A 27,139-nucleotide genomic window follows, 5' to 3' on the forward strand; every position below is an offset into this window, starting at 1 on the left:
TACTTAATATTCCAATGAATGGTGGCTTATTTTGTGTTGCAATAGAAAGAGCATGAAATATTGGAGACCAACTTAAATCAAGTTTCACGATATACATCTTACTTTTTTGTTACCTTAGCTTATTAACTTTGCATTTGTAGAATTTTGCATTCTATATCTCATCCGTAGAATGATGAGAATAAAAATTATCTTGGAGCACTGTTAATAGAATTCTTAATAATGTAATCTCAGGGCTTGCTTCCTTAAAGCACTCAACACATGAAAACTCTATTTAATATCTGTAATGGGAATATTCATCTCCCTTGGGGTCATCTCAAACCCACACCCTGAACTTACTATAAGGCTAACATTCTCTATTTTTAGCATCTATACCTTTTATGATAATATTATCTGGGATTGGACAAACAATGATACTGCCGTACAGGCATGTAGCAAGGACAACTTCTCATTTCCAGGTGAGGGCTCAGCTGACGTCAGGGCAGGGGGGACTTTCACATACAGGATAAACCAGGGAATGGCAATTCCTCTGGAAGTACTGAAGGGAGTCGCCTTCATAGGATTGTCCACAAAAGCTATGGTTGGCTGGTGAGCATCCAGAGGCAGTGTCCAACTTCTGCTCTGAGTGGTTTAGGGACCACTTACCTGAATCCAAGGGGAAGCCTGACCTACTGAAGCCCTCAACACTCTCCTCAGGACCTTATAGCAACGTCTGGCTCCCAGAGATGGCTCTCTGTTGTTTGTCCATATAAACACCTGAATCAGGTCACTGGTCACAGATATTTTGTGCACAGCCTGTTTTTTTCTTCTTCTTCTTCTTCCCTCACCTTGCAGGCTCTCTGCCTTTACAATTACACTCTTGTTCCCACAGACTGGTTAGAGGCCCAGCAAAAATCAAGAAACCCCCAAATGGACATATACTTAAGAAGGTCATTAGTGACTGACTGGAATGACAAAGTGGCATTTGCTCACAGAGTCTGAGGACACGATATTCATTTCCCACCTTGACAACCCCTGCTGTGTCTCTGGGACACAATTCACAGCCCAGAGAAGGGATATGCTGCAAGAATTCCAAAAAGGCCCCCATAGACTGTTCTCTTCTGGGTGCTTCGGCTGCCTCTGGGGCCCCGTTTGTTCAGACTACACCAAGAGCCTGAGGTATTTCTCAGTATTTGCTGTCTGGACTCTTCACTTACTAAGAGTTTCTTCCCCTACCCACTGACCAGGTTTCCCTCCCTTTCAGAAAAAAGAGGGACACCTCAGGACACCACCATTCTTCTCTCTCAAAATTGTATCTCCTCATAATCTTCTGTCTGTCATCTCCCTTCTACAATCAGGAAGATGAAACGGAAGGAGCCCAAATGTGGAGTTTGAGGATCAGGAATGGATCTAAACTCTGCGAGTAGCTTGATGTGTGTCCTTGGGGAATTTAATCAGCCTCTCTGAGTCTCAGATTATTTATCTGTAAAATATAAACATGTCTCAATCCACTGGGTAGTTATAAGGTGAAAATGATTAATATGTAAGAGTCTGACACATAAGAAGTACGTGAAGTAAACACCAATCCAGTCACTTCTCTGCTCACAATCCTACAGTGGCTTTTACTACTTACAAGTATGGAGCTCAAATGTCTCCACCTGGCTTTCCCTGGTACCTCCAAGCACAGGCTACATGTCTGATCTGAGACTTACTCTTCCCTACCATATACACCCTTCCACCCAGGCTAAGTTCCTCTACTTGTCAAGTATATATTCCAAGCTCACTTCAATGGCACTATTCTGACTCCTGATACCCTCCATGTGGGAGAGCAGCCCACCCTACCCACACTTCTGGTCCAAATCCTACCCATCTTTCAAGAACCTGATCAAACAGCCACTATGGAAAACAGTATGAAATTTCCTTACAAAACTAAAAATAGAGCTACCAGATGATCCTGAAATCCCACTCCTGGGCATATATCTGGAGAAAACCATACTTCAAAAAGATACATGTACCCCAGTGTTCTTGCAGCACATTGTAAATTGCAGCACTATTTACAATAGCCAAGACATGGAAGCAACCTAAGTGTCCGACAGATGAATGGATAAGGAAGATATATTTATACAACAGAATATTACTCAGCCATAAAAAAGAATGAAATAATGCCATTTGAAGCAAAATGGATGGACCTAGAGATTGTCACACTAAGTGAAGTAAGCCAGACAGAGAAATACAAATATCGTATGATATCACTTATATGCGGGATCTAAAAAAACATGATACAAATGAACTTATATACAAAACAGACCCACAGATATAGAAAACAAACTTATGGTTACCAAAGGGAAAAGGGGGAGGAGGCATAAATTAGGAGTTTGGGATTAACATACACACACTACTGTATATAAAATAGATAACCAACAAGGACCTACTATATAGCACAGGGAACTATACTCAATATTGTAATAACCTATAAGGGAAACGAATCTGAGAAAAATAGATATATATGTATGTATAACTGAATCACTTTGTTGTATACCTGAAACTAACACAACATGGTAAATCAACTATACTTCAATATATAAATTTTTTAAAAGTTCCTACTTTTCCATAAAAGTTCACTCAAATATTCCAGCCAGCACCAAAGTATGTTCTCTGAAATATTTTTATTTATAATGGTCAGAACACTTAATATAAGATCTATCCACTTATCAAAATTTAAGTGTGCAATAATATTGTTAACTATATGCACTATGTTGTAGAGCATATCACGAGAACTTAGTCACCTTCTGTAACTGAAACTTTATAGCCTTGAACGGCTCCCCATTTCCTCCTCCTCACCCCAGCCCCTGGCAACCACCTTTCCACTCTCTACTTCATTGAATTTATTCTGTCTTATAGACAACTGCAAACATATGCTTCCTTACCAATTGCTAATTATTACAGATGTGTTCATTTATCTTTGTCACCATGCTTTTTTCAGAACAAAGACATAACTTATATGCCCCAAATATTCATATTTCACTCTAATAGCAAAAAGGGACTTACTAAATCTTAATTGAATGGTTCCTTGACTAGGAGACTGGAATGTCAAAGGCTTCAATCATTTCAGTCATTTCCACATGTGGATAGTGTCTCTCCCATTCTTTTATTCCCTCACCAAATTCTTTTTAGCTACTTCCACATGCCAGACATTCTTCTGGGAAGACAGACATAAATAAGGTGAACACTATCCCTCTTCCCATGCAAGCTATAATCTAATGAGGAAAATAAGCAAGTGGAATGAGTTGGAGAAAACTGTATTAATTTATCAGCAACTCTAGGATTTCTCTTGCAGCGAGAAATTTGTTGGATAAAATTTGGATAAGGATTTCAGGTAGAAGTTGAACCTCCCCAACCCCACTCTAATTGCCCAAGTGCTATCTGATGGCCAGGTTTCACAGGGAAAAAGATGCTCTAAATAATAAAAGTGATCAATTTGAGTTTCTTAGACCAGCTGGAGAAGCAAGAGATGAACAGAAATATGCTTTCCCTTGAGCCATTCCCAGAAACTCTCTCTCAAAAAGTCTTCAATAATACATGATAGACACATAAATTCTTCTAATTATTCTTGCTGTTTTGCTGTTGTTAATACTGAGCCCTGGTATGAGTTTCAACTCTGGGCCCAGGTAGTACAGGACAGTTATCGCTCACTTTCTCACCAGCTCTAAGCCAGGAGAATAACTGCCCACTCACAACCCCCTCACCTCACCTTTGTAATTAGCAGCCAGCCTGTGGAGGGATATTTTCTTAGGCCATAGCACCGAGAGGTTCAACCCAATTTTATCCAGATTTCAAGAGGCGAGACTGTCCCCAGCTGACATTATTACACAAGCAGATCAGCAAAAAATTAAGTGCAGAATAAATACTATTATTAAATGAGATAATATAAAATGTAGTCTGCGGAATGGGAGGCTAGTGGGGTGGGTTGCTGAGAGGATAGAGAACTTTCCAGAGAAAACAGCATTTATACTGAGGCCAGAAGGATGAATAGAAGTAAGCAGAGTGAAAAAAGAGACAATATTGACATGTTTAGATTCTCATGTATCAGAGTCAAGAGAGTAACTGAGAGAGAGCAAAAGAAGGTCACGAGGAGAAAGTAAATGGAGAAAAAGAGAACTGAAAGAACAAAGTCCACCCCAGGCCCCTCCAGTGTAACCTAATTCGTCTAATGTGAGTAGTGCAATTTCTCTAGAAAAGTCCAGTAAATCTAAGGGGACATTTGGACTGGAGAATTATTTGGGAATTTTCTAAAACTTCCTAATTTTGCCACTCTATAGACAGTCCTCAGAGTTTGGCCCCATGCCTGAGCTATAAGAAAGCCATATTCCTGTGACGTGAGGTGAGCAAAGCTAAGCCTTGGAGAAGACTTTCTACATGAGCAAAAAATCTAATATTAATGTGTGATTCATTTAGGAGGCAGAACTGGTACCCAGAAATATGCAGATTTGGCCAACTGGCAAAATTGGTCTATGGTTATCTGTTTCCCAAATCCCTCCCTAGTAGTTCCCAGGGCTCTGCCTTTGTTCATCAGGTGCTCAGAAGTGTCCAGGTCCCAGTGTATGATTCCAACCTGCCCTTCATCAGTTTCCATTAACCCTGAGTATTTATTCTCATTTGTTGGAAAATACAGATAATTTGATAATTACACTCCCCTTGGGTCATTAATAGCTGACTAAAGTATTCTATGTCACCTGTGTAGGAAGTATTAGCTTTCAAACATGCATGTCAGGTGCTAGGACAGAGACGTGGAGAGGAAACTTTCAGTGCCGGGGGTGGGAGGGGATTCACCACATAGACACTTAATTCAACTTTGGACCACTGAGACTAAAAATGGGCTTCTTGCTGGTGAAAGACACCTTGCTCATAACGAACCATGACAGCACACACACACACACACACACACGTGAATACACACAGGATATATGCATACTCACACTCCACAAGAAACCAGGACTCCAACCTCATTTCATGGCAAACAGTGCAGCCTGATTTGTGCCAAGGAGATCAGATCGAAAATTATACCTTGGAGCTTCTCAGCACAACTCCTTTTCTCCACAACCCCTAAGTAATTTTTTGAAAGAAAATTGCAATATGTATTAAATAATTTATTTCCTGGACCAATCTCAGACTTTAAGCATTTTTAAACTGGCGATTTTTAATAAAGTAATTGTGGAATTAGGAATACATTTTTCACTAGTGAGTAATTATTTTACTTTGAACACATAAAAATGGCTTTTAAAAGAAGGGAAATAAAAAAGGGCTATTAAGAGTTTTACTGGGTCAAATGAAAGTTTCAAGTTTTATTGGCAAAAAATAAAAAGACTAATTAGAATTGGTCTATGGATTTATGTGCTAATTTTCAATAGGAGCACATGACGGTTTTCAAGGAAATCTACTGTGGCTGGATTTTCCCTAACATCCTTGTGCAGCACAGAGTTGTAATGGGACTAAGACAAAGCTGGTGTTTGTCCTTCCTACTTCTCCTCCTCTTCCCATGTGCCCCTTAGCCCTCAGTTTGTCATCAAGTGTTTGCATCTCCTCAACTCCACCATTTTCTTTGTCAAAGCCCCCATTCATCTCTCATCTGAACTAGTCTGCTAGCTGGTCTCCTATTGCACTCTTGTACTCTGCAATCATTCTTCATAGTACAAGAATGATTAAGTTCGCCAATCCCAAATTTGACTATGGCAGAGGAAGCTCTCTTCTGATTCAAACCCTCTAAGGAGCCCCCTTGTCCTTTGGATACAAGTAAAGATACTTAACATGAAGAATACTATTTTTCTGCCCTTCTGAGGTATTTGTATAGGTTTTGCCTCTGCCCACTTTAGTTGGTTATTTTCTATTAATTCTTTTAATCTGAGTTCAACCATTACTTCTTCAAAGAAGCCTCTCTTTGAACCCTTTGTTTAGGTCATATCTTTCATTATATACTCTCTCCTCACCAGCTGCTCTCTTTGAAAGCCTATAAGATGGCAGTAATTGCTTTTTTTAAAAAAAATTTTATTATTTGTTTTTATTTTCGGCTGTGTTGTGTCTTCATTGCTGCACAGGCTTTCTCTAGTTGCAGTGAGAGGGGGCTACTCTTCGTTGTGGTGCGCAGGCTTCTCATTGTCGTGGCCTCTCTTGTTGAGGAGCAAGGGCTCTAGGCACGCGGGCTTCAGTAGTTGTGGCACATAGGCTCAGTAGTTGTGGCTCACGGACTTAGTTGCTCCGTGGCATGTGGGATCTTCCCGGGCCAGGGCTCGTGTTCCCTGCATTGGCAGGCAGATTCTTAACCACTGCACCACCAGGGAAGCCCAGTAATTGCTTATTAATTTCCTTTTATAAGGATTACTGTTTTTCTCCAGGACTCCACTGTATACTGCATTTGGGCAGGTTTAGTGTCTGTTTATGTTCACCATTTTAATTAACAAAGTAATAAAAAAAGAATACAAAATATGCATTAAAGTCATAGCATGAATAAATAAAAGGAATTTCAAAATAAATGGAAAGAATGGATGAATTAATAAAAGATTGGCTCTCTCAGTGGCTTCTAATTAAGATGGAGATGTTGATACTAGTAATAATTGGCTCTGAAGCCCTCAAAGTGTATGTTTTATGAAGACTATCATCATCCTTGGTATCAACATTGAAGGTGAAGTACATATTCTCCTCTTCTACTCTGTAAACGGTCAATTATATATATGGTATTCATCATTTCTTGGGACACATTTTTAATAACTGGAGTAAAATAAGTATTCATATTTCTGTCTTTCATTCACTCACTGTACATTCTGTGAGGGTCATTTATGCACCAGACACAGTGCTAGGTCCTGGGAATAAAATGTGTTAAAGATTTTAGTTCTTGGCTGTGTAAACATGTACCGCTTCTTCACTACCCAACATTTGTATCCGTTTCCTATCTTTGGCAAATTCCTTTAACGCATGAGTGTTGGTACGAGGCAGTTTGTCTCTCTCTCTCTAGAAGATAAGAATGCAAGATACTCATGCTCCGTGATTCGTCTACAGGTAAGTGGCAGACATGTGACCTGAGCTCTGCCAATCGGAGGGGCCCACCCTGGATGTTGAAGCTGAAGTCAGAGAGACAAAGTAGATACTTTTGCACAGTCCATTCTGATGAGGACTACAGAGATCAGAAACTACTCATTCAAGTCCCTTTAGAGGTAAAACAGTCTACCCTACTTTTCCTACATATCATATAAGCCTTGGCAACAACATTTCTACTTCCGTTCCTGTGACTGAGAAGGAGAGGTTCATGCAAGAGGTGAAAAGTGCTGACATTTTAGTTTTACAATGTGAATGGCCATATGGATAAATTTCTATTAAATTTCATCTTTCTTAATTGTTATAACTAGTCAATAATATACTTTTTATGTAAAGTGCTTAAAAGAATATCTGGACCAAATTAAAGACTTTATAAAAGTGTTGGTTTGTTTCTCTCTATATTTTATAATTATATACTGTTTCATCCTTTTTAAACTTTCCAAGTTCATTATCACTTCGATTAGCTCACTTTTCATTTTCTTCTCAACATTTTTTGTGAGAAGGAAAAAGATGTATTAGCTCTTGGTGTTTAATGAGAAAACTGAGACCAAGGAGGTTTAAATAATTTTGCCTTGCTCAGATTGTTGGGGACTTCTGAAGTCAAAATTACAAGGCTTTCTGGCATTTTGACTCCTGGGGAAAAGCAATTTTCACTATATATCTACACCCGTGGGGCTGAAACAACAAGGGGATGGATAGATCTGATAATTGATTTTCCTAGTTTGCCGAGGATGTTTACCTTCTTTAAGTTATGATTATATCCATGGCACATCAGGATAAAAGCCCTTGGTGGCAGGAAGGATTCTGAAATAGGCCCCAAAATTCCTGCTTCCTCATGCACCCTCCCCATAATCTCCTCCCTTTGAGTGTGGATGGGACGTCTGGCTATAATTATACCTTGATTAGGTCATGTTACATCAGATCTTGTAGCAGATTAGAGAGACTCTCCTGCTGGCTCTGAGGAAGAATGCTACCATATTATGAGATGGCCACATGACTAGGACCTGATAGTGGCCTCTAAGAGCCAAGAATGACCCCTGGCCAATAGCTAGCAAAAAAAAAAAAAAAAAAAAGATCTCCTCAGTCGTAGAGTCACAAGAAACTGAACTCTGTCAACCTGAATGGGGTTGAAAGAGGATCCTGATCCTCAGGTGGAAAATTCAGCTTTACTAAAACATTGATTTAAGCTTTTGAGACTCTGAAAAAAGGACCCAGATAACCTGTGCCTGTACTTCTGACCCACAGAAACTGTGAGACAATAAATAACTGTCTATAATTTTAAGCCACTAAATTGATGGCAATTTGTTAGATAGCTATAGAAAACTGTTGCATCCTTAGAGGCACCCATCTCAGTCTCAAAGATAGTGATGGTAATGATACCTAATGCATTAGAGTAACAAATCTAAACATGGAAAGTCTGTTTATACTAGAATTGTGTTCAGCTAAGTCCTAATTTACCCCCACACCTATAGCACACTAGGGTACCCGCCCCCTGCCCATAGTCACATTAGTGATGGAAGGAGGGTTGGTAGATGGTCTCCATGGATAAGCTACTCGTATTCTGACAACTATCATTTGTGTTTTATATGTATGTTGTATAATTCTGAACAAAGTATTCCTAGAATATTTCAGAATCTTTCAAAGGTATAACCTAGTCTTAAACATTTTTGTGACTATCAGGAACAAAGTTTGGACACATATTTAAGACGGAGAAATTTTGGTGGACTTGAGTGCATTTTTGGATGATATTGTATGGACATTACTATTACCATTCCCTGTAACAACTATCACAGTGCTTTGTGTGGGTGGAGCACTGTACAGCTTAAAACTCCCTTGCTTGACCACTGACCTGCATCTGGTTTGCACAGAAGCATTATGTGTTAGCCATTTCTCCTCCTGCAGCTACTGACATTGAGACCATGCAACATGATGGTATAATACATGTATACATTATGAAATGATTACCACAATCAAGATAATTAACACAAATACACTACATCAAAGTCTGCTGCATAATCTTAATTAACTTACTTCACTCTCTGGGCTTCAGGATATTCCCTTGAAAAGCAAGGAAGTTAGATAATGGATCCCTAATCTCTTCTATCTTTGAAATCCTGAGTTCTGTAGATCCAACAAAACACGAATTTAATTGTGTTGTACTAGAAGCCATAATCTCCTTAAATGTTGCTGAATACATTTATACAAAGGTCATACATATCAACCAACAAATATTAATTGAGCCCACCATGCCAGAAGTTCTGCATTAGATATCATAACAAGATTAAAGAATCATATAACACAGGGACTCTCCTCAAAGAGCTAATAGTCTAGTTAAAGAGAAGAGATAGCACTTGAGGAAAAGGAGAAAGGAACTAGTCAGTAAGTAATTAATGTTGCTAAGTAGATAAGGAAAGCTTTGTTGTATTTTGTAAAATGGGAGGAGTCCAAGGGGAGGCAAATAATTCTGCATGGAGTGCCAGAGGCTGCAATGAGTTTAGGGAATAGACTGGGTATGAAAGATGGCGATGAAGAGAGGGACATTACATGGCTCACAGCAACCTAGGGAAGAAATAAGGACAAAAATGGCCCATGTGAGGCAAAGCAGGGGAACAGGTTTGGCCAGACTAGGTGGTGGTGCCAGGAATAGTAGTGATTAACCACGGTTAGATGCAAAGGTCATTGGTATCAAGTAGAAAACTGATTTTTCAATATATTGTGGTTGCAAACTGACATGGCACCAAAATGAGACAGCACCACTTTTTTTTTTTTTTAATTGTTGTCTGATTTTTCTGCTCAAATAGCACTGTGGTCAGTGTGCATCAGTGTGGAGTTATTAGAGTTTTTCCTATGGTGAGATGCACATGAGGCTGCCTCATGTTTAGCAGCTGAACATCCCTGATAATTCATGCTGGCCTCTGTCTCAAATTCCCCAGCAGAGAATCAGGCATCTCCTCAGCCTCCTTACAGTGCTCTGCAGACGCCAGTCTTTCATTAGTGTCATCCCCGATAACCTTGACTAAGAAAGGGAAGGGGCTGTATCTTCAGCCCCTTATAGCTCTTTTGTTCTCAGACTGACAAGGCAAATTGGACAGAGATAGTTGTTATTATGCTTAGAGATCAAATCCCTTCAGTAATTGAAGGACTGCCTTGGAACGTGGCTAGGAATTGGAGATTTCTTGGTTTCTACCCTAAGCTTTAGATGTCCATAGATTCTGCTATCCAGTTCTCTCTATGGAGATGTATTATTGAAGCAATCTACTGTGACAGGTTCTGTTAAGTCACCCTAAAAGGTAAAGGGATTGGGGAGTTCTGAGAGTAGATAGACTGGGACTTAGACACATCTGCAATGTCCACTTTAACACTCTCCACCCCATATGGCTAAAAAGATTCAAAATTGCCCTAGGATTTGGGAGAGGTAAAAAGAAAGAAAACAGGGGTAGGCAAAGATAACTTTCAAACCACGATGCAGGTCTGAAACCTGAAAAAGGAAAAAAGTGGATTGGAAAAAACAGCTTCAAACTGAAGCATGATTTTGGAAAAAAAAAAAAATCTCAACAAGGCTTGGTTTCTGTAAAGACAAAGAAGAAGTGACATCACCAAGATGGTGACATAGGTCATTCCTGACTTCACCCCTCCTAATAAGATGATCAGCTAACAACTATTCATGAATAAGACACCATTGCAAAAATCCTATGAGGACAACAAGTATGGTGAGTCTAACTAAAGGTGCCTAAGAGTCTACCTGGAAATGGTTTGAGATTTGACTGAAAATTTTAGGGTCACTAAGAAAAGAGACAACCACTCCATACCTCACCATATTGCTACTCTGTGGAAGACCTACATTCCAGTCTAGGAAGTAGGGTAGGAAAAAGAATCACAATATTTTCTTATGTGGAAATGCATTGAGAAATTAACGAAAGGACCACTGGGACTTGTGAAAGTTAGTTATTGCTGAGAGCTCATCAGATACTAGAGTTTCTTGGGTGTTGTTTCCTACTCCGTCTTCTCACAGACCCACCTCCACTAGGATGAATCATAAATCATCCCCATCATGCCATGGATTTGATGCTAATGTCTCACAATTGTCTCCCACATTTCTGTGCCTCGATAAAATTGATATAATATCTATGTACTGAGTACAGTGAGGGTTAATGAAAAACTTATATAAAATATTTCAAGGCATTTTACGCAAGACACAAGAGCCAAAGTATCATTATCACAAATACACATGAAAAAACAAACAAATCCTCTCTTTATACATGTCTCCTAGATAGTGGGTGCTTCCAGTTGTGTAGAGATCACAAAAAAAAGCATTAACATAGTCAATCCAGCATTAACAAATTTTAATCTTCATCCTTGGAAAAAGATGTAGTCGCGAGTGACAACTTGATGATGAAATGTATATAGCATTTCCCTCTACATGTCAAACCCATGCAATTAGATTTGAGTGTATATTTTTTCAACCCTTAAAAATCAAGGTTGAAAAAATCCAGATAAAGATTTCTTTTTCTACCAAATATATTTTATTATCTCCTTCATTATCTTGGAGTATGAAAGTCTCTCTCTACTTGTGTTCAACAAGTCATTCTGCAAAAGCTGTGTTCCTCCTGAGATGAATGGGAAATAAAAATTCAAAAAGGAAACAGGATAACATTGATGTTAAAAACTAAAATTTAACACCGTCTAACTTCTAAGACTGAGACTGAAGTATGTTTAAAAATTAATTCATATTAGCAGAGTGACTGAGGACACATGGCTTAATCACCAAAAACCTTAGTTTCCTCATCTATAAAGTTAGAATCAAGAAGACGTATCTAATGTGCTTACCAAGTGAAAAAAGCTTACCATGTGTTCAAGAGCAAGTATTCAGTCAGTGATAGCTGTTACAGGAAAGCATTAAAGTGTCATGATTACAATGATTGGTCCTGACTCAGACTGTCCAAGTACAAATTCACACTAGGATACTTATTTGTTGTATGACATTGGGAAATTTAATATTGCTGAACTTTCACTTCCATTTCTGGAAAATGGGGTAATGCCATACCTATCTTACACTGTTAAGGAATTTAAACAAGAGAGTATGTGTAAAGAACCTAGAAGAGTGCCAGGCATATATTAATCATTTAGTAAATGCCAGTTAAAATGATCATTATTACTACAATCACTGTCATAAGAATAAAAATGCATTCACAGGCTTCTCTGGTGGAGCAGTGGTTGAGAATCTGCCTGCCAATGCAGGGGACATGGGTTCAGCCCTGGTCCGGGAAGATCCCACATGCCTCAGAGCAACTAAGCCCATGCGCCACAACTACTGAAGCCCGCGCATCACAACTACTGAGCCCGCACACCTAGAGCCCGTGCTCTGCAACAAGAGAAGCCACCGCAATGAGAAGCCCGCACACCGCAACGAAGAGTAGCCCCTGCTCGCCGCAACTAGAGAAAAAAAACCCGTGTGCAGCAACAAAGACCTAACACAGCCAAAAATAAATAAATAAATTTATTTTTTTAAAAAATGCATTCACTGGTAACTCAAAGATGATACACTTCGCAAAAATGAGACCTTTGCTTTAAGTTTAAATGTCATAAAATAAAAGAGACTACTGCTGGAGAGGAAATGTCTCTCTTCTAAATAAAAGTCCCAACACCCTCTTAAATTATTTCCAATACTGTTGTTGACACTCAGACTTCCACATCTTCTAAGCAGAGTCTCCTTAATGTGTAATCTCCCTTGTTTTCTCTGGAATCCTGCTTAAGGCTGAAGCAATCACACAAAACTTTCAGAGTGCGAAGGCTATCTGACTATGGCATCTCATCTGTCTATTGGATTTGCCATTTTAAAATATAAAAGTTCCTAAATTATTAACTTTCCTCAAAGTGATATTTGATAGCAAAAATTATATCTGCATGAAGTATTCAGTGATTTCTATTTTTAAAAAGCCAAGTAATTTGATAGAGCATAATAATTACACTGTCAAAGAATACAAGTTTCCATTTTCTCAGAGAAATCTATATTGCGTGGTTTCAGTTTCACAGGCTGTCATAAAGATGGTAAGACTTATTCCTCCTTTAACTGCACCATGGCAGCCGTTTTATGAAAAATGTATGTGCAGTGCCTGCTTTTCAGAAGGGTGTCAAATCCATGGCATCACTTATAAAGTCACACATGTGCACAAAGAGACTGGCTTGCATCCCAGTGGAACTGGAGAAGAACAGGGGTTCAAGTCCTCTTGTACGGGTCAGATGTGGTAACATATATATCAGTGATGATCTAGTAATAATGGGAAGACCAGAAGTATACCTTTCCAAAAGAGATTTCCCCTCAATTGAAGCTCAAAACAACTGTCCACCAAGGAATGTTAGTTTTATGACTAGTTCAAGGTTTTTGAGCAGTCTCCCCTTTTAGCCTCAGAAATTTCACACATAAATTATATAGAGGTCAACAACAATCTAGAGCTGATGATCAGGGGATCAACTTGATACTGGATCAGCACTTTGTGTCATTTTATGTCAGTCTAGTTTGTCTGCATTCATCCTAACTCCTCAGACTATTTCTGTTTAATATCACAAATTGAAAGGGATTCAGAAGGTACAAGATTGGTTGAGGCCTTGTCGGCAGTAAGAAGTCAGCATATGATATGTCCCATTCCTCAGAATCTTTATAACCACAATGGAAAATTAAAATGTGTTCGTAAAAAGTTTTTTTTTTTTACATTTTTTAATTTGAAAACTTAAAACTTGAATTTATGTCTTAGAAATCAGAGCAAAGTTTAAGGATGGGATTTCCAGGGAAGCAAGGAGCTTGCCAGCTCAGAAAGTGCTATAGAGAACTCGTACATCAGTTGGGAAACAGGTAGAAGACTTTTGATATTCTATCTCAGACGGATATTCCATGACTCTACCATGCTTGCAGTGGGGTCCTGTGAATTGAAATGATGAAACGAATGAGGTGACTTCTGGTCCTTGCCCTATTTCAGGCCCCATCACCTGTGACCACAGGCAGGTCCTTCACTCTATCTGTGATCTCTATTCTCACCCCAGCATCTTTATGTGAGGATTCAATGAGCTTATTCCAGTCAAAGTGCCTTGTACATTGTCTTGGGCTAATTTGATGTAAGATTAAAAAATAAATAAAAAAGGACACATTTGATATCCACAGCACCAAATCTGTCTTGGGTAAAAAGTAGGGAAAAGAGCCACATTTCAAACTTCCTTGTCCATCTTTCCCATAATGACTTCCACTGCTATATATGACTTCTCTCACTCTCCCTCCTTCTCTCTATTTTATTTCTTGATCCTTCAAGATCTGAACCCATCTTAATCCTTTTCTCTTAATATACTCCTCAACTTTACCAAACATTTAAGGGAGAATAAATGTTCCTTACTTCTCCACACATATCACAAAGCCTTTTCTTACCCTTTCTTTGAACTCCTCCATGCTGTTATGTCCTTTCTCTTCCTCCTAAGAATCATACACATACCTCAGCCATTACCCTAATTACAGTGCATCATAAGCATATTTTTGAGCTTCTCTTCCCAAGTTAGAATAATATCCATGTCTAACTTTTGGCACATAGTAGATGCTCAATAAATAATAAATAAATCAGTGAATGACTAAATGAATGAATACCCCAGAGTTGTCAATTTTAATGATTTATGAAGTAAACAATTATTTCTTAGCAAGCGTTCACCATCAAAAGCAATTTTTTCCCAAAGTCATGGTTTTTAAGAAAAGCTAGTATTTTTCAGAAACCCCAAATTATTCTCCACTCAGGATGAAAACACACTGGACACTAAATTGTGATTGTTTTTACCCACTCAAACATCCTAGTTTTTGTTTGTGATTTTATTGTTGTTGTTTATTTTTTCTATAAAGCAGAATTTAGAGTAAGCTTATCCATTCTGTGGTAGACAAGATTATAAAATGACCCTTGAGATTCCTGGCTTTCCCCTTGAACTTTGGATGGACCTGTGAATATGATGGGATAGTCATTCCCTTGATTTGGGTGCGTTATATGGCAAAGGTGACAGGATTCCATGATTATGTTACATTACATTAGACTCCACGGAAGAAGACTGTGAAGGTAATCTGTTGGCTTTGAAGAAACAAGCTTCTGCTATGAGAGGGCTACTTAGCTAGGACCTGAGGGTGACCTCTAGGAGTAGAGAGTAACCCCCAAGCAATAACCAGCAAGAAAGCAGGGATTTCAGTGCTGATACTACAGAGAATTAAATTCTGCCAATAACCAGTGAGCCTGAGCCTCAGATGAGCTCACAACCCCAGCCAACACCCTGATTCAGCATGGAGAGAACCTGAGCAGAGTGTACAGACCCTTGACACATGGAAACTGTGAGATGATAGATGGGTATTGTTTTAAGCTGCTAGGCTTGTGGTGACTGGTTACACAGCAATAGAAATCTAACTCAGCTTTCAAAGAAGTTGGTTTAGACACTGGATTATATAAAATGACTTGTTATAAATAGCATTATAATAGGGAAGAACAAATCAGACTCCGTATTAGATCTGTTCCTTTTTACTTTAACCTTTGTTCTTTGTTGCCTGTGCTTAGTCATGCTGACTCTGCCATTCCTGTGACCCCAGGCTGACTCCACCCAGCCTGGGGTCTGCACCTTTTGTAAAAGAATGTTGCCTATAGTCTGAAACATACAGGATCGCCTATTACCAAGGCTCTGACTTTTTAGAGCCCATTCATATGAAGATAGATAAAAAGTTGCAGAGCAGAGAATAACAATTGTTTTGTTGAAGGTTTACAGGAACATCATGACCTGATCATGACCTGACCTACCTGGAGAGCTGCTAGAATGATAGATGGGACACCAAGAAGTTTGCAACAGCTAACCACACCCCTCCCTCACCTTGCCTTTTTTAAAAAATTCATTTATTTATTTATTTTTATTGGTGTAAAATTGCTTTATAATGTTGTGTTAGTTTCTGCTGTACAATGAAGTGAATCAGCTATGTGTATACCTATATCCCCTCCCTCTTGGACTTCCTTCCCACTCACCCATCTAGGTCGTCACAGAGCATGGAGCTGAGCTCCCTGTGCTATACAGCAGGTTCCCACTACCTATCTATTTTACACATGGTAGTGTATTTATGTCACACCTAATCTCCCAATTTGTCCCACCCTCCCCTTTCCCCGCTGTGTCCACATGGCCGTTCTCTACGTCTACGTCTCTATTCCTGCCCAACAAATAGGTTCATCTGTACCATTTTTCTAGATTCCACATATATGCATTAATATACGATAGTTGTTTTTCTTTCTCTTTCTGGCTTACTTCACGCTGTATGACAGAATCTAGGTTCATCCACATCTCTACAAATGACCCAATTTCATTCCTTTTTATGGCTGAGTAACATTCCATTGTATATATGTACCACATCTTCTTTATCCATTCAAATATTGTTGGACATTTAGGTTGTTTCCATGTCCTGGCTATTGTAAATAGTGCTGCAATGAACATTGTGGTACATGTGTCCTTTTGAATTATGGTTTTCTCAGGGTATATGCACAGTAGTGGGATTGCTGGGTCATACGGTAGTTCTATTTTTAGTTTTTTAAGGAACTTCCATACTGTTCTCCATGGTGATTGTATCAATTTACATTCCCACCAATAGTGCAAGAGGGTCCCCTTTTCTCCACACCCTCTCCAGAATTTGTTGTTTGTAGATTTTTTGACGATGGCCATTCTGACTGGTGTGAGGTGATACCTCATTGTAGTTTTGATTTGCATTTCTCTAATAATTAGTGATGTTGAGCATCTTTTCATGTGCCTCTTGTCCATCTGTATGACTTCTTTGGTGAAATGTCTATTTAGGTCTTCTGCCCATTTTTTAATTAGGTTGTTTGTTTTTTTGATATTGAGCTCCATGATCTGTTTGTATATTTTGGAGATTAATCCTTTGCCTGTAGCTTCATTTGCAAATATTTTCTCCCCTTCTGTTGGTTGTCTTTTCATCTTGTTTATGGTTTCCTTTGCTGTGCAAAAGCTTTTAAGTTTAATTAGGCCCCATTTGTTTATTTTTGGTTTTATTGTCATTACTCTAGGAGGTGGGTCAAGAAAGATCTTGCTGTGGTTTATGTCAAGAGTGTTTTTCCTATGCTTTCCTCTAAGAGTTTTATAGTGTCCAGTTTTACATTTAGGTCTTTATGACAAAGGAGGCAAGCACATACAATGGAGAAAAGACAGCCTCTTCAATTAGTGGTGCTGGGAAAACTGGACAGCTATATGTAAAAGAATGAAATTAGATCACTACCTAACACCATACACAAAAATAAAATCGCCTTGTCTTTAAAACAGCTTTGTTGAAAGCCTTCAGAGAGTTCAGGGTTTTACTGGGGCATAGCCACCCATCTCCTTGCATGACCCTGCAATAAACCTTTCTCAGCTCTAAACTCCAACGTTTTGGTATTGTTTGGCCTCACTGTGCATCGGGCACAGAGACTTGCACTGGTAACAGAATGACCATGGTTCTCAGTTTGTCCAGGACATTTTCCAGGTAAGTCAGTTACCTACCTTACATATTATTAGCATTATCTTATACTCTCAAAAGTGCTCTGATTTGAACTATAAATTTTATGGTCATTCTCCTTATAAGGTCTTTTTACCTTTAAGGTGGTAGAAAGAATCAAAGTATAGAATATTTAAGATTTACAAACAAAGCAAATCCTTTACTATAAATGATATCCCAAATCTATTGTGTTATTACTTATACATGCTATAAATCCTATTAATCAAAAATATTTTATGAATATTTACTGTGTAATATAGCCTCTGGATAAAGTAAAAGTAATAACCATATTTTCCTCTACCTAATAATCTCCTTCTCTCCTTATTCCTATACAATTTTCTTCTTTCATCTGGGACTGTATTACCCAGATTTTACTAGATGCATGGTCTGAAAGATTTGAAAAACAAAGTTTAAGGAGGCCTCAGAAACTGTTTCGGGTATAAGTAACAGGATTTCAATTCCGATTGATATAATATTTTGTACACAAAACTGAAAAATCCGAGTATGGCCTCAGTTCAGGCACAGCTGGATCCTAATGTTCAATCAATGTCATCACAAACTTGTTTATCCCTGATTTTCAATTCTGCTTCCCATTATTTTCATTTTATTTCCAGGTATGTTCTCTAGTCAAGACCCCAGAAGTTACAGACTCAGTCTCGTGGAGGTCATTGAAGAGTGATCATTTCTTCCCTGGAAACTCCAATAAAAATACCAACATTTACTCTTATGAGACCAAATTGGGTTATATCTAATTGTTACTGGGTAGGGGTCAGGTGAAATATGCTAACTAGCTAAGTTCGGGTCATATGCTCTGAATCTGGAGGGGAACTATGCCAATCCCATGTGAGACACTTGAACTGAGATCAGGAGTGATTTCTTAGGAATACTGTACTGTGGTTTCAGAATGAGAGGCAAAGGTGATGTGCTGAGCAGTCAAAATCAACCCACATCCATCATAGTCAGCCTTGCTGTCAGCTGCATTCTGACCTTGGATTAGCTGTGGAGAACATGGCTGCCAACGTTACTACTGTAAAAACAACAAATAAGATATCAGGATCTTAACCAAATAAAGTTTTATTATTAACTCCAATAGAATTGTCTCTGATTAGACAGTTCTTCTGGAAGGCTCCCCTCAAAGCAGGGAGTTGGTGATTCAAGCCCCTTCCATCTTGTGGCTCTACCATTTTTTAATCATTAAAGAACTGTCCAATATTCCATCAGTTAGGGAAAAAGGGTAGAGAGTCATGTATATGATGGTTTTATGGGAAGGCCTGGAAGTGGCAAATACTATTTCCCTCTATGCTATGAGGAAGTGTGAAGAGGCTGGCAAATTTAACTTATCTTTGTGTCCAGTGGAGGAAGTATATGGTTTGTTGAATAGTCTCTACCACTAATCCTATGCTTCAAATGAGTTACTGGCTTCTCCTTGGTTTCTTCAGTGAAATATTTTGCTCTAATCCTAATAACCAGCGACTTGCCTTGTTTTCTATGTCTGAGTCTCTGCCTTTAAATTATTCTAAGTACCTTAAGACAAGAAACTGATAGCTAAGAAAGAAGAAGGAATCAAGGCTCCCTGACCCTCTGACAAGTCCTGGTTCAGGACCAGTGTCAGATCCCCCTATTGCTAACTGCCTGTCTAGACACCCTGTCTCTGCTCAACTCTTGTGGTCCTGTCTCCATGTCAGGTGAGAGTCTATCCTACTGACAAACTTTATCCCAATTCCATCCCCTAATTGAACATGATATCTCTTCCATGTGGTTTCTGTTTGCTGACTTATTTTTACTACAGAGCCCATTAAGCAGTTATTCTCTCTGCAGCAATTCTTGTGAAAACATCCCCAGTGATGCTTTAGTTTACATTTTGTCAACCCATCTGTAATAATTCCAATTTATCAGTTATAATTTTTTTTTCTACAAAGCTTACCTACATTCTCTGAGCTTTGAAGCAATTTTATTTGTATCCACTTTCTAAATAAGGTGAACTCAGAAAGTGGGTGAGCAAGAGAGGAAACTTGAAAGAAAAAGCACAGAGGAAGCTTCACAGAAGACCACTGTATTGTTCATAAATCTTTACAGATTGGTATTGGGTTATCAAATACCACAGAATACCAAAGAGCTACCACTCCTGCACAGTCAAATTGTGGGGTTTAGACATAGTCCCTGAGAGCTAGACAGAGCACACACAAATACACAGGTATCCATGCATTCATAATGCTCTTTTTATCATTTTTAAATGGTTTTTTAACTAGTCTTCTGGGAAAAAAATAAGCCTAGGAAAACAGTGTGGTAGAGGGATTAAGCTTCTTGTCTCCAGAGTGAAAGTGCCTGGTTTTAAATCTTGGCTCCATCACCTATCAACATGTGATCTTGGGTAGGCGATTATCTTAAATTCTCAGAGCCTCAAATCTTCAGTGATTAAACTCTTTAACCCTAGCCTCTTTTTGCAGATCAGTATCAATTAAGACCTAGTGGAAGAGAGGTTAAAAAGCTTCAATCACCATCATTTCAGAGTCAATTAATCTCTGAAAGAGAGTAGATGGGAAAGAATTACTCAATCCACAGCTGACTTTTCAGAAATCCCAAAATCTTGGACCTTGATTATGAAATCACCAATTCCTTGTAGGAGGAAACTAAAGGAAATATAGATTCACTAGCCCAAAGCCTAAATAAAATATTCATTTCCACATATTTTCAGATTCCAGACAGATAAGCATCTCCTTCTGTTAAAGGTTTATCAGATGTATGTATTTGCAAAGGTGCTGTATGGGTGGGTGGGTGGGTGGGAACTGGGTGGGGGGGGGTAGTTGAAGGGGAGGGAGTTCAGAGGTAAATAAGTTCTGTGAGAATGAGCCAGTTCACATTGCTCTGTTAAGTGTGTCAGGATGAGACCTAATTTTAAAAAAAAGCACAAGTGTTTCAGTTTAACACACTAACAAATATCTTTATTTTTTAATTAATTTTTATTGGAGTATAGTTGCTTTACCATGTTGTGTTAGTTTCTGCTGTACAGCAAAGTGAATCAGCTATACTTAGATATATATATATATCCCCTCTTTTTTGGATTTCCTTCCCATTTAGGTCACCACAGAGCATTGAGTAGAGAGCTCCCTGTGCTATACACAAATATCTTTGGATGCAAGGACAAAGAAAGAAATGCGAGGAAAATAAGGTCTCCTGCTCCCACTCTGCCCAGGGCAGTTGCACGGCAGCCTCTCCTAGAGCGAACAATTGCCAGACACAGTCTAGAGAAAGGCAGTTGATGAGAGGGGTCATACAGAGCTCTGAACTCCTCCATGGCCTGCCTGAAGCCCATGGTTCTAAGGGAAGAGGACACTGCTATACATTTTTTCAAAATTGAAGAATTAAGCCAAAATGGTCTAATGAGAATTTTGCTCACTCCTTCCTAAATCCCAGCGTCTCTAGCAATGGCCAAGCTGTACAGGCTTAGCTTAACTATAAAAATGGAAGTTATTTCAAAAAGGATCTTTGATTTCATTTTTAAATATTTAACATACATTAAAAGGCTGGAGGAAAAGGTGCATGATGTTTTGGCTGCAAAGTTGAGTTTAGCATTCTGTGTTCCTAAGTCCTTCCTTTGACCAGCAATAAACATACTACCTGTCTGATTGAGCATCCTTTAAAACTAGGAGTGAAATAATATTCAAAGTTCATGAAAATCAATCAAATAGCATGTTTTGCAAATAGAAAAGAGGCTTGCAAAAAAGGAAAAAGAAGCCAAAAATAAAAATGAAATAAAAATAAATAAAACAAATGAAACCGAAAGTGAAAGGACAGTGAGAAGAGTTTGGGATTACCATTAGGTGGCTATGGGGAGGATAAATTAGGAGTATGGGATTAACTGATACATACTACTATATATAAAACAGGAAAGCAACAAGGATTTACTGCAGAACACAGGGAACAATATTCATTATATTTTAATAACCTGTAAGGGAAAGTATTCTGAAAAAATATATATATACCTGAATCACATTGCTGTACACCTGAAACTGACAATACTGTAAATCAACTAAACTTCAATGAAAAACAAAAAAGTGTTTTAGAAAAATATTAATCGAGATAATATAAGAACTATTTTAAATCCTAAATACTGATGTTAATGTTCATAAATTTTAGAAAAATGTATTAAATTATCAATGTTTGGCTTAATAAAATTGTTTCTAAGGTCCAAACTAAATTGTCTCTTCAAATACAAGATGTAGAAATGCAACTGTTAGCACTTGGCACTCTCAAATTCTTCACATCAAAAAAAAATTTTATATATATATATAATAAAAGGTAAATATATAGTGACATATTGTAACTAGACTTAGTGTGGTGAACAGTTTGAAATGTATAGAAATATAGAATCACTGTGTTGTGTAACAGGACATAAGATAGTGTTGTAAGTCAATCATACTTCAAAAACAAACAAATTCAGATTTGTGGTTACCAGAGGTGGGGATGAAGGGGGGCATTGAACGAAGGCAGTCAAAAGGTACAAACTTCCAATTGTAAGATAAATAAGTACTAGGGATGTAATGTGCAACATGACAAATATAATTAACTCTGCTATATGTTATATATGAAAGTTGTTAAAAGGATAAATCCTAAGAGTTCTCATCACAAGAAAAAAATTCTATTTCTTTAATTTTATATCTATATGAGATTATGGATGTTCACGAAACTTAGGTAATAATAATAATCACTTCATGATGTAAGTGAAATCATTATGCTGTACACCTTAAATTTATACAGTGCTATATGTCAACTATATCTCAATAAAACTGAAAGAGTAAAAAAGTAAATGTGTTCATCCGCATCTCAAAAGTAAATTTGATTTGTATACATCTAAAAGATAACCAAGCAGCATTAGCATTATAGTCAGAAGGACAGAAATTACCTACGACCCCAAACCACTCTCATATTTTAATAGCATAGTAATATAAGGAGGTGGACAGACAGGTCTAATTTATTGAAGAAAATGTACATCCCTGAGAGGACCATCCAGATGGCAGTACAGGTTGGCTTCAGAGAGGATCTGGGTATAAAACGCAAAGGAGTATAAGGTTTTCTATAAATATGTAAATCCAAGTATGTCTGTTTAAGAATCTGAGGGGAAAGCTGGTGGGGGCAGGTACGTGGTGGTGGGATGAATTGGGAGATTGGGATTGACATATATACACTAATATGTATAAAATAGATAACTAATATGAACCTGCTGTATAAAAAATAAATAAAATTAAATTAAAAAAAAATAAAAAAGAATCTCTAGGGTTATCTCTCCCCTGACCTATATGCAGGTCACTGTAAATAAATCAGCCCTAGCAGATTCCCACTATTCCACTCACCCAGCCACTCAGTCTTCCTGCAATAACTGTTTGCCTGGGAAACAACAGAGTTCACATGTTGGCACAGTTGTGAGTTGAAAACAGATTGTAGAGCACATCACTCTCTACTGCTGTAATCAGCTCACCCACCTCCCTGAGAGGCCAAGACCATATACAGTGGAGGAGGGGTAGAGAGGACCTGGTAATATCCTCCTCTTCCACTTCAGTTGGCTGGTTATCCCTGAGCACAAATTGGTGAGTTTTCTGGACTCCAGAGTCATTGGATGTTGGAAAATCAAATGAAAGAAAAAAATTAAGGAGGTTCTTGCAGCAAGAGCATTTGGAGACTGATTCTCTTTGACATCTGTGGATTCCTCCCAGCATAAGTGTTTTCTGGTTGGACAGACACCCCAGAGTCCAGGGACATCAGAGAAAGGGTAGTTCTTACTCCATACCTCACACATCCCTCTATTCCTATGGCACTTGAAACAGCATCGCGAGCAATGATCCTTAGTCATCCTTTCCTTCACGTACTCATTCTGGTCTACAACTGAGAAAGGCTATTTAGGGTTTAATTTGCCTGGTGGCGACAGTAGGAAATCAAGAAGCCTCTTTATAGAAGCTTGCAACAAGGAGAATGGTAAAATGTTAACTCTAGAGAACAGAGAAATCACCTAGGCCAACCTCTTCATTTTACAGAAAGTTGCATGAAAGGTAAAGTTGCTTTATCTTTCTGATTCTGCATCACACAGTTCTTTCATGGTCATATGAAGAACACAGATGCCCTTATTATCAGTTCAAATCCTGCAAGAGAGCAAAAAGCTTTGCTCTCAAGAGTCTGCTAGACCTAAATTTAAAATCTATCTCTACCAATTTAAACCAGCTTTGTGACTTTAATGACATTTTGCAGATGTATAAACTAATGTTCAGGGAAGTTAAATAGTTTCTGCAGTATACAGAGTGTATTCTATACATAGAATGTGAACTCTGTGCACAGATAAGGTCATCCTGCAAAGCCCTTGGCACAATACATGGCATCACAGCATATGGCACTTGACAAAAGAGAGATATCAACATGATGAAAATTATCGTATTACAACTAGTAGTAGGACATCAAAACATCAGCTGCCCCCTTTCAGTGTAGTCAACATCCATCAGGAATCTGCCTTTAAAGTTCCTTCCTTGTTTCTTTCCCATACACACTTGGGGCATGTTTCTGCAGCATGATTCCCATTTCTGAGCTGCAGTTTGCTCCCTTTTTAAAGTCACTCCCATTTGTGCCTCATCTTCATCTGCCAGGTTCCTGCATTTCCCTGCTTGTGATTTTGGGGCCCAGTAGTTGCTAAATTACTGCTCAGAGAAAGTGGCAAGTGAAGGTTTGCAACCTTTCACCATCATGAAACTTGCTCTATAAAAACAACAAGAATAGAAAAACAGGGTTTGGCGATCACAAGGAATATATATGTATATATACTGTATTAAACAGTTTGTATTTATTCAAGTTGGAGTATCAAGTGTGTTAATGTTAAGGAAGTGGACAGCTTCAGTTAATGAGTCAGATCATCTAGGAAATCAGAATGGCACTGTTACTGGCCCCATAAAATAGTGGATTTGTTATTGTTGCATGCTGGTCACATGAACAGAAATATCATTTGTTCTTATTGAGATATTCCTCAGAACTGTACTTTTGTTAATAAATTCCTTAGAGAATTGTTTCAACAGTTTCCTGACTTTGGGATAAGGGGATGCTGGACACTTAAAAGGACCTGTGATGATTTGCCTCCTGCAGTGGCTTCACTTGCATCTCAGAAGCAGAGTGAATACCCTGAGATGTGTCCTGGGGCTACTTCAGTGATATCTTGAGATCTGACCTTGGAAAATCCTACAAAATAGGGAATCTAGAGGAGGGAATCCCAGAAAAGCAGAGCCGAAAGTAAAGCTGCATGATGTGGTGGGACAAGCATTTAGCTCCTTACTTTCTCTTCCCTCCTCTGATAAGTCCAACTGATTTTCAGAATTTTCTGGACTTTCTCCTGTTCCTTCCACCGCAGTCTGTTCCTGCCTACTTCTCTACCCAAAGAGCCCCCCTTAAGAACGTTGTTAATCTCCCTGTAACTAAATAAAACTAATACGTTTTAGCTCTTCTCTTCTTGGCCTATCAGCACTAGTTTTATTTAGTTCTAAGACTAAGATCAGATTTGGATGAAGATAAGTCACTGCTGTGACTTACTGTGTGGAAGAACAGTTTTTGAGACATTGCACCCCAGAAACTTGCTGGGAATCTGTCCTCTGGGTGTCAGGGGAACAGTCTTAGGGAGGTGTTCTCATTAGAACTCACTGAAAAGCTGCCTGAAACGCTGCCAAGAAAATGAAGGATACAAAATCACAAACTTCAAGTAGTCTTAATAGCAGGAGATTCTAATAATGCCTGCTTACATTTCCACATTCAACTCATGTAATATTAAATATTTCTAGATCTTTGCTTTGAGGGATACTAAGATCCACATTTTTAATTAAAGCTTAACAAAGCAAAAATACTGTTCATTTTGAAATGCATTAAAATAAAGCAAACAAACAAAATAGTAAGACATGGGCCAGAAAAATTATTTGCTATGAAGATACAGTAAATATCTGCTTCTCTTCAACAGCTTGCATACAAGAAGAGAAGGTTAACAATTGGCATTACAACTGGTTACAGATGAGGCCTTGATAATGTGCTTTCCTCTCTTCTTATATGGCTTGAATCCTCTCATGCAAGGGAAAGATGAAATCTCAAAGCAAGGAGCATTCTTTTGTTGAATCTGGGCCACAGGCTGTTAGCCAGCTGGCTCATTTGAAGCTACTCCTGCTGCTTGCATTGATGGTATCCTGACTCCCTAGCCTGGGTGAAATCAATTTTTACAAAACCCTATTATACCATATACTTCTCTTTTTTAATACACATAGAAATTGTGAATATACATTCAATGTCATGAGTATTTGATTATTTCTTTCTCCTCTACTAGACTATAAGCAGCATGAATGCAAGGACCACGTGGGGTTTTTTTTTCCAATTTTGTGTATCCTAACAACAATCCCTTTTAGTTATCTATTGCTGTGCATCCAATTACCATAAGCCCTAGTGACTTAAAACACTACATAACCTAGTAAAATAGTTCAGTCAGTGGAAACCAGTATGACAATTACACATAAAATTGGGTATATATTCAAAACAATTGAAAACAAGGACTTGAACAGATATTGTATAGCCATGTTCACAGCAGCATTATCCTAATAGCCAAAAAGCAGAAACAATCCAAAGGTCTATCAAGAATGAACGGATAAACAAAATGTGGTATACACATACAATGGAATATTATTCAACCTTAAGAAGGAAGGAAATTCTGACACAGGATTCAACATGGATGAACCTTGAAGAAGTAATGCTAAGTGAAATAATTCAGTCACAAAAGAATAATGTATGATTCAATTTATATGAGGTATCTAGTGTAGTCAAAATCAGAGAGACAGAAAGTAGAATAGCAGATGAGGAGAGGGGAATGGGAAGTTAGTGTTGAATGATAGAGGGTTTCAGTTTGGGAAGATGAACAAATTCTGAAGGTGTACGTGGTGATGGTTACATAACAATGTGAATGTACTTAATACCATGAAATTCTACATTTTAAAATGGTTAAAATGGGGAGCTTTATGTTATGTATATTTTACTACAACACACACACATACACCTATTACTTTACAGTTTCTGTGGGCCAGAAGTTTATACAGGTTTTAACCAGGTCTACCGTTTAAGGTCTCTCACAAAGCTTCAAACAAGGGGGCAGCGAGGGCTGGAGTCTCATCTGAAGAACTGACTGGGGAAGGGTGTACTTTCATGCTCCTGTGATTATTTGCTGAATCAGTACCTCAAGGGCTGTTGGATTGACGGCCTTAGTTCCTAACTGACTGTTGGCTGCAGGCTGCCTTCAGTTCCTTGCTATGTAATACTCTTCAAAATAGCGTAGTCTTCATTAAAGCCTATCAGCCAAGAGGGAAAAGAGAGACTATGCTAGCAAGACAGATGGCACAATATTTTTAATCTAATCATGGAAGTGCATCTCTCAATGCTATCGTATTCTTTTGGTTAGAACCAAGTTACTTAAGGGGAGGTGACTGCAGAAGGCCATACATATCAAGAGGTAGGAAACACTGGGGGTTCTTTTAGAACTCTGTCTACCTC

At 38.4% G+C, this 27,139-nt stretch overlaps 1 protein-coding gene across 8 annotated transcripts in view; it reads left to right on the forward strand.

Annotated features, from left to right (window-relative positions):
- LOC309643036 (uncharacterized protein) overlaps positions 1-20,347 on the forward strand; it is a gene marked incomplete at its 5' end in the record, with an annotated part of 739,057 nt that extends 718,710 nt beyond the window's left edge. For 6 of the 8 annotated variants that reach the window (XR_014253491.1, XR_014253492.1, XR_014253493.1 and 3 more), the window contains one exon: positions 18,208-20,347. Of the gene's footprint in view, positions 1-7,026; positions 16,031-18,207 lie in introns of those variants that run through there. The other 2 variants (XR_014253497.1, XM_082425415.1) reach the window with 1 other exon arrangement.
- Positions 20,348-27,139: the final 6,792 nt, after the last annotated feature.

The sequence above is a fragment of the Balaenoptera physalus genome (assembly GCF_965194825.1).
Source record: "Balaenoptera physalus genome assembly, chromosome: 14".
Classification (NCBI taxonomy): domain Eukaryota; kingdom Metazoa; phylum Chordata; class Mammalia; order Artiodactyla; family Balaenopteridae; genus Balaenoptera; species Balaenoptera physalus.